Genomic DNA, 9019 nt, shown 5'->3' with positions numbered 1-9019 from the left:
AAAAAAAAAAAAAAAAAAAAAAAAAAAAAAAAAAAAAAAAGAGAGTTGCCTAGAACATTTAGAGGTTAATACACTTGCCCAAGATCACAGAGTACATGTCAGAGGTGGGTGGAGATAGAAAAGACAAGATTAGCCAGCTAATTAAATGATTGGGAGTAAAGGTAGAGTGAAAGGATGGTGGTAGTCTTGAAAGAAATAGGAAATTTTGGAAGAGGGGTAGATTTTGGGGGAAAGATGATTTCTCTTTTGGACATAATTGAGTCTGAGAGGTCTATGGAACATCCTGATTGAAATGTCCAATAAACAATTAGTAATATGGGAGTGGAGCTCAGGAGAAGAGAGATAGGAATGGATGTGCAGATCTGGCAGTCATCTGCATAGACATGGTAATTGAATCCATGAGAAATGAGGAGTTTAGATAGAGAGATACCTAGAGTTCAGGGATGGGGTATACATTGTGATCCAAAAAAGAAGAATGAAAAGTCAAGTCAGTAAGCGTTTATTAGGTACTTGTTATGTGCTAGGCCCTGTGCTAAGTACTAGGGATACAAGGAAGGTAAAAGACAGATCATACTGTCAAGGAGCTCAGAGTATAAAAGGAGAGACAACATGCTAACAGCTATGTACAAACAACTTATATACAAGATATATTGGAATTAATCTGCAGAGGAAAGGCACTAAATTAAGGAAGACTGGGAAGGTTTTTTTGCAGACTGACAAGTAGGAGGAGAACGAGGAGAGAGTATTCAGGAGGAGAGAGTGATCAACAGTGGCAAATGCAATAGAGAAATCAGGAAGGATGAAGATAAAAAAAAGTCTTTAATTTGGCAATTAAGGGATAGATTATTTGTAACTCTGGAGAGAGCACCTTCAGTTAGGTGAAGTCAGAAACCAGAATGCAAGGGATTGAAGAGTGAGAGGAGAGAAAGTAGAAGCAATGAGTATAGAGAACTTTTCCTAGGATAGGTTCTGTGAAAGAGAGGAGACATAGCTTGGGATAATAAGGATAATAATTAATATTTACATTAATAAGCATAAATAATAAATAAAAGGGATAATAGCTTGCCAATATGGAAGGATCTAGTGAGGGTTTTTTAATGATGGTTGAGATCTGGGCATGTCTGTAACCATTAGAGAATAAAATACAGAGACGGTAGAGAAAGAGAGGGGGAATGGAGACATCAGGTGAAGATGGCCAGGTAAAAGGTGTAGAGGAGCTCATTTCTCCTACATTTACTTCAGCATAGATCTAAAAAGGCTGCCAGATTGAACAGTGACCCAAAGATTTTAAAGAAAAACTTCATCAAGCTTCTTCATCTACCCTGGACTGAACAAAAAAAGATAACCAGAAGCTATGAATGATGGAATAGGGCTCTTGCCAAAGAAGCCAGCATAAATGTAGGTAAACAGATAGCCAGGTGCCTCAGTGAATAGAGTGCTGGGCCTGGAGTCAGGAAGACCCAAATTTAAATCTAGCCTCAGATATTTACTAGCTGTATGACTCTGGGCAAGTCACTTAATCTCTGTTTGCCTCAGTTTCCTGTACTGTAAAATGGAGAAAATAACAGCACCTAACTCACAAGGTTGTTGTGAGGCTCAAATGAGATAACATTTCTAAAGTGCTTGACACAGTACTTGACACATAGTAGGTGCTATATAAATCCTTATTCCTTTCCTCTTTTCCTTTCCCAGAAGCCCTAAGCATGAAAACCTTTCGAAGTACTTAGACTACGAAAACCTTAGCGAGAGCAGTAGACATGATTCCAAGGAGGCCCTAGGGGACACAGTAGAGAAACTCCAGGGATGACATTAGTCCTTAGACATTAGATATTAGTTTGTTGTTGTTGTTGTTGTTTTTGCAATACTCATTTATTTATACTTATATATTTATATATATATATATTTATATATATATATATATATTTATATTTATACTTATTTATTTCAAGCATTTCAATGATGAAATTATAAAACTAGATTAATAGTCTTCACAACCAGAATTTCTTACACTTATAGAGAAAAAAAAATCAGACTTCCCGTGTTTTTGAGAACAAATTAAACAATTCAGTTCAGGAATGAGGAGCTGCAGAGGAAATAGAGAAGAAGGGGAAGCTAAAGAGATAGAAAGAGCAAGACAGTGCAGAAGCCAAATGAAGAGACAGGATAGGAAGAGTTAGGCATCTTGTCTTTGCACAGTCATTCTTAAGGCTCTGATGGTGACACTGAAGCTTGCCATATCTTTGGGCCTAGACACATGAGAAGTGGAAGTTAGGAAAGTGAGTCAGAACCAAATAGGGCCTTGCTACCTCATTCAAAAGTGTGGCAAGGGATATTGGTCCTCTCACAGATCCCAAATCAGGAACTGAGGCTGGATATTTGAGTAAATATGAAGCATAATGAATAAACATGAATCCAAATTTTTCCCTAAGAGGAAAACTCAGAAGTACAAGAACTTACGAGTAGAATGTCAGAGGGAAAAAATGGTTTGGTCACAAGGACTACAAGAGTATCAGGAAGGAATGAAGAAGATATTAAAAATGAAATAAGAACTCTGGAGAAAAAAATTGAAAGAATAAATTTCTTTAGAACAGAGAGAGAAAACAATCCAAACAATGGATTCCTGAAAATTGGAATGAACCAAACAGAACTCAAATGACTTTATGAGACAATGAGAAGTACTACAACAAAATCAAAAGATTGAAAAAAATATAAGAAAACGTAAGGTACGTGTTTCTATGGTTATCTCATACTAAGTGCATGATCAACTGCGGTATTCTGTCACCTAAATACAAACAAGCCAGGCATGCAGCCAAGCCATTCTCATATTTTGAATTGTTCTTTATTTTTAGAGCTATTAAAGACTGTATTGCTCTCTGCCTGAAGTGGCATCTAGAATCCAATCTAAAGAAGTTCTCTGCTAGTCAAAATCCTTAAATCAGTTTGACAAACATGTATTAAGTCTGTGTTGGTACTAAGGTTCAGATAGTTCCTGCCCTTATGGAGTGCCCAGGCTAATAACTGTAATCTTCTGTATTTACTTGATAACCCAAATGGTCTTGTAGTCATGAGAACTCTAAGCCAACCCCCAAGTCTTAACTCAGTCTAACCTGGAGTCTTCTCCTCCTTGTGGTAGAACCTAGATGCCCTTTTTAATTCTCAAAGGTGCCTGTATGTTCCTCAGTGTTGCTGTCAGCATGAGTACATTGCCAGTAGATTTCCATGTATAGTAACACATGGGCCAATAAGTGACTATCCTAATTCAACATCTGCTTCTGCTGTGCCCCTGTGACTGCCATACAGTGATTGATTACCCTCCCATAGGGAGGATTGAAAGCTGCTTGACTCCTACCAGGATTGCATTGTATATGTAATGATCATCTATATAAATTTTATATGCATAATAATTTCCCTTTTTATACATTAGGTAAATATTTTTAAGAGTTATACTTACACAAATGGAATTATTATAATAAGTACTAATATATTTTTTTCGTGTTTCATTGCCTGAATAAAAACTGTTTATCATTGTTAAAAAAAAAAGAAAATGTAAGATATATATATATATCTCAGAAACAACTGATCCGGAAAAAAAAAATCAAGGAAAGACAGTTTGAAAAGCATCAGACTCACTAAACTATCCATATCCTTTGGTTAAAGTATATCAATACTAGGCCTGTACCTCAAAGAGGTCAAAGAAAGGAAAAGGACCTATATGTACCAAAAAATTTTTAATAGCCCTTTTTGTTATACCAGAGAACTGGAAAGTAAGTGGCTTCCCATCAACTGGGGAATAGCCAAACAAATTTTGCTATATGCATGTAGTGGAACATTATTGCATTGTAAGAAATGCTGAAAGATGTGTTTTCATACAAACTTAGGAACACTGTATGAAGTGATGCAGAACAAAGTGAGCAGAACCAGGAGCACAATTTATATAAGTAGCCTCTGCTTATCTCATTGGAGGGCAGAGCAAAAAGCACCTCCCAAAACCTACATAAAAAGAGGGCTCAGAAGCCCATCAAACTCTTAATTTCCCATCTCTGCCATCATCATGCCCTCTGGGTACCAGCTTCTCGAGGGCAGGATCTGTCTTTCTAAATATTAAGAAATATTTGTATCATCAGTGATTAGCATAGTGTCTGGAATGCAGGTTCTTGATAAATGTTTATTTTACTGTATTGTATATTGTGAAGAAAAATAACTTTAAAAGACTTAAGAACTCTGATCACTGCCATGAACAATCATACTTCCAGAGTACTGAAAAATCTTCATGAGTAGGTAGCTCCCTATCTCCTAAGAGGTGGTAAACTTGTATGCTTTGAGGCCGTTATCCCAAATTCTCAATCACATTGGAAACTTGGCTTTCCAGGGGGTGTGTGGCTACTTCTTTGATGTGGGTTTTATGGGTAACCCTGAGATGTTAGAGGTGTTTTCTTTATGCTTTTGCTCGTGCGCCTCCACCGGTGGGCTTCCTTCATTGATTATAAGTTGATATCAGTTAGGCTTTAATGGGTTATTTGCTAAGGTGGTATAGTAAAAACAATTGGTACAAATCCCTCCCCCAAACTTTAGGCATCCTTTTCCCACAGAGTCCAAGGAAAAGTAGGCTCAAGCTTAGAGAGCTCTTATAGCAAAGAGGTAAACTCAGAGCTACTGATTGTGGGAAGCGCTTTTCTCTCGGTCCTCCAGAAGTTTCTCTTAGTGAGGGGTAGCTTTCTGCTGTCTGTCTTTTTAGAGTCCTGAACTTGCCTGTCTTCACGGTGTTCAGTTTATCCTTTGCATCCATTTTCAGCTACTTTGTTTTGGTGATACTGCTAAGATGCCCATGGGCAGTCTGTATTCTCCTATCCTTCAAAACTCACAAGGTCATCTTCTGGTCTGTGGGGAGGGGAGGAGGCAGAGAGTTTCTTCTCCTTTACCCAAGGTGATTCCTTCTGTTTTTTGAAGGGCTGGGCTGAAACCGCTTTCACCACTGGGCTGGTCAGACGTTAAATGCTGGATTCCAAACTGGTTTGCTGTTTTATCCCCGCTGAGTCTCTTCAACCACTTACTCTCTATAGCACAATTTCATTTTATACAAAAGGGGGCTTTTGTTCTTTAGAAATTGATTAAGGACTTGTTGCAAAGAACTGGAAAGTGGGTAGCAATCATCTTTTGGGGAGTAAATGAATCAGTTGTATAAGAAATGAGTGGAATATTGTATTGAAATGACGAAGGGGACAGATTCAGGAGGACTTCTATGAATTGATACCAAAAGGGTGAGCAGAACCCCTAGAACAATTTGAACAGTGACTACTACATTGTGGGGAGGGGTGACTCTTAAGGACTTAGGAAACCTCAACTACTGTCATGTGGTCAACCACAACTCCAGGTGAGGACGATGGCAGGACATGCTTCTTACCTGTTGGCAGAGAGGTTATGGACTAGAGGTAAGGAATGAGACATGGCCAACATGTGGCGCATTTTGACTGTGTTTAGTTATTACAAGGGAGGATTGGGGAGTGAGGGTCAAAAAGGAGATAAATATTAGCAGAAAAAAATTATAACGAAAGCATCAATGAAGCATTTTTTAAAAGTGCCACTGAATGGCAGGATGTTTGGGGGAGACAGACAGTCAGGACAGCTTTGGAACTAATGGGCCAAATGTGATCAGTCGATCAATCGATTGATCTATTTCTTTATCTATCTTTAAAGTAAGCAGTAATGGGGAGGATTCTGGGAAGATGGCAGAGTAAGTCAGAAAATCCTAGGCTCTCCAAATTTCCCCCACAAAAAAGACAGAACTTTGCCTCAAAGTGAACGTAGAGCATCTGTCCTCCTAAGACAACTTGAGAGGACCTCAGGAAAGACTCAACCTCTGAAGGCAGAGATTAGGCCCAGCTGAAGGGCAAATACCTCCCCAAAGATTCCACCGAAACAACAAACAACAAGCCCTGGGGGAACTAGCTCAGAAAGTTCACCTAGCTGATGGTTTGGGGGTTGGACAGCTGAGCAGCAGAACACTTAAGGACCCTCAGCTGTTGCCTGAAGCCAGACCCAGCTCTGCTGACCAGACACAGTCCCATTGCAGCTGTGGGCAAGAAGGAGTGAGCATAAGCTCAGCGAGTGAGCGTTATAGCAGAGGGGCAGGGAATCCTACTGCCTGTGGGCACTTACCAAGAGAGCTGCTCTCCTATGGGACTGTCATTCCTGTGCAGAGGAGAGAGCTGAAGTTTGCAGCCATAGGGATCTGCAGACAGCAGGAACATTTGTGGGATGGTGTATCTGGGGACGATAGCCCTGTCTTGGGAATGGAGAGGAGTGCCTGATTTTGAACCCATGACAGAGCTTAGAAAATAACAGTAAGGAGGCAGCTAGGTGGCACAGGGGTTAGGGCACTAGCCCTGGAGTCAGGAGGACCCTAGTTAAGTGCCTCAGACACTTCACACTTATTAGCTGTGTGACCCTGGGCAAGTCACTTAACCCCACTGCCTAGCAAAAAACAAAAAAAAACAAAAAAAAACTAAAAACCTAACCAGAAAATAACAGTAAGAAGGACCTGAGGCCTGAGCTACCATTCCCAGCACCCCAGGACTACAGCCAGTTACAATAATAAGCTGCTAAAAATAAAATAAAAATAAGTAAAGGAGAAAGAACTGGACCATAGACAGCTACTATGGGGAGAGAGAAGATCTGGGTTCATATTCAAGGGAAGATAGCAAAGTTAAAAAAATCACTCCTAATTCAAAGAGAAAAACAATTGATCTGGAGGACAGATTGAGGAGACACAATACAAGAATTGTTAGACTACCTGAAAGTTATAACCAAAAAAAGAATCTCAATACAATTTAGTGAAAAATTATTAAGGAAAATTGCACTGAAGTTTTAGAATGAGAGGGTAAAGTAGAAATAGAAAAAAATTTCACCTATCACCACCTGAAAGAGATCCCAGGATGAAAACTTACAAGAATATCATAGTTAAGTTTCCAGTCTCCCAGGCTGAGGAGAAAATGCTGCAAGAAATGGAAAAAAAAAAACCCAACAATTTAAAGACCATGGAGCTACAATCAGGGTCACACAAAACTTAGAAGCTTCTAAGTTAAAAGACCATAGGTCTTGGAGCACAATATTTTGAAGAGCAAAAGACCTGGGGTTGCAACCAAAAATAATTTACCCAGCAAAGCTGAGTATAATCCTGAAAGGGAAAAACAGACATTCAATGAACTGAAAGACTTTCAGGTATTTGTGACAAAAAGACCAGCACTCAATGGAAAATTTGACATAGAAGACTCAGGAGAAACATAAGGTAAATATTTAAGACCAATTATAAAGGACTTAATAAGGTCAAACTGTTCACTTCTTACATGTGAAAATATTCTCAGTACTCTAATGACTGTCATTATTACTTTGGTAGTTTGGTAGAAAGAAAGACTTGGGGCAAGCTGAGTAAGATGGGTTGTCCTTTCTTTTCCAATTTTATTAATTTATTTTAATTTATCAACAATCATTTCCATAAGTTTTTAGTTTTAAATTTTTCTCCCCCTCCCTCCCTCCCTCTCTAAGATGGTGCGCAATCTAATATAGGCTATACATATACGTTCCTATTAAACACATTTTCAAATTAGTGATGTTGTAAGTAAGAATTAGAACTAATAGGAGGAACCACCAGGAAGAGGAAACAAAACACAACAGAAGAAAAAAAATAGCAAATAGTATGCTTCGATCTGCATTCAAACTCCATAGTTCTTTCTTTGGATGTGGATAGCATTTTCCATCATGAGGCTTTTGAAGATGTCTTAGATCCTTGTATTGCTGAGACGAGTTAAGTCTATCAAAGTGAGTCATCACCCAATGTGGCTGTTACTGTGTACAATGTTCTCCTGGTTCTGCTCACTTCACTCAGCATCAAACCATATAAGTCTTTCCAGGTTTATCTGAAGTCTGCCTGTTCATCATTTCTTATAGCACAATAGTATTCCATTACAGTCATATATCACATTGACAATTATGATTACTATCTTTCTCTCCATCCTTCCTCCCCTTTTATTCTTTTCTTTCTCCTTTTCCCTCCTCACTAATGTTTTGCTTTGGACCACCGCCTCCCTCAGTCCTACCTCTCTTTTATTAGCCCCCTCCCTTTTCTTTCCCCTTTTCCCTCCTACCTGCCTATAGGACGAGTTAGACTTCTATACCTAACTGATTATGTTATTCCCTTCTTGAGCCAAATCTGATGAGAGTAAGGTTCAAACAATGCTCATCTCCCTCCCTTCTTTCCCTCTGCTGGAATAGGTTTTTGTGCCTTTTCCTGTGTTATAATTTACCCTTGTTTGCCTCCTCTTTTCCTTTTCTCTCAGTACATTTTCTTTGTTAGATCATATTAATTTACTTACTTGGATCCATTTAACCCACTTGATTAGATTTTTTTTCATCATTACATCAAAGTCAATTTATACCCACCCCCTTTATGTATACTCCTTTAACATGGTGTAATAACAATACAGTCTTATATTTGAAGATCAGATTTTCTGTTGAGCTCTGGTCTTTTTATCAGGAAGGTATGAAAGTCCCCTATTTCGTTGAATATCCATCTCCTCCCCTGAAAGATTGTGCTCCTTTTCACTGGGTAGTTGATCCTTGGCTGTAAACCAAGCTCTTTCGCCTTACGAAATATCATATTCCATGTCCTATGGTCTTTTAATGTAGAAGCTGCAAGGTCCTGTGTAATCCTGTTGTGGTTCCATGATATTTAAATTGTTTCTTTCTGGCTGCTTGCAGTATTTTCTCTTTGACCTGGTAATTTTGGAATTTGGCTACTGTATTCCTTGGTGTTTTCAATTTGGGATTTCTTTCAGGAGGTGAGCGGTGGATTCTTTGTATGACTATTTTACCTTCTGGTTCTAGGACCTCCGGGCAGTTTTCCTTGATGATTTCCTGAAAGATACTGTCCAGCTCTTTTTTTTCATCGTGATTTTCAGGTATACCAATAATTTTTAAATTGTCTCTCCTGGATCGATTTTTCAGGTCAGTTGTTTTACCAATG

General features: G+C 38.7%; 1 protein-coding gene and 1 long non-coding RNA gene across 2 annotated transcripts in view; one reads left to right on the top strand and one right to left on the bottom strand.

The window, feature by feature from the left end:
* The window catches only part of LOC114030466 (choline-phosphate cytidylyltransferase A), an 86026-nt gene that overhangs the window by 8989 nt on the left and 68018 nt on the right, over positions 1-9019 (top strand). The gene's annotated exons all lie outside the window — the stretch shown is intronic.
* The window catches only part of LOC114030468, an 18930-nt gene that overhangs the window by 882 nt on the left and 9029 nt on the right, over positions 1-9019 (bottom strand). The window lies entirely within an intron of this gene.

This window comes from Vombatus ursinus, unplaced genomic scaffold (genome assembly GCF_900497805.2).
Source record: "Vombatus ursinus unplaced genomic scaffold, bare-nosed wombat genome assembly UNPS02014959.1, whole genome shotgun sequence".
Taxonomy (NCBI): domain Eukaryota; kingdom Metazoa; phylum Chordata; class Mammalia; order Diprotodontia; family Vombatidae; genus Vombatus; species Vombatus ursinus.
Note: the sequence above shows the minus strand (reverse complement) of the source record. Positions and strands in the feature narration are given on the sequence as shown.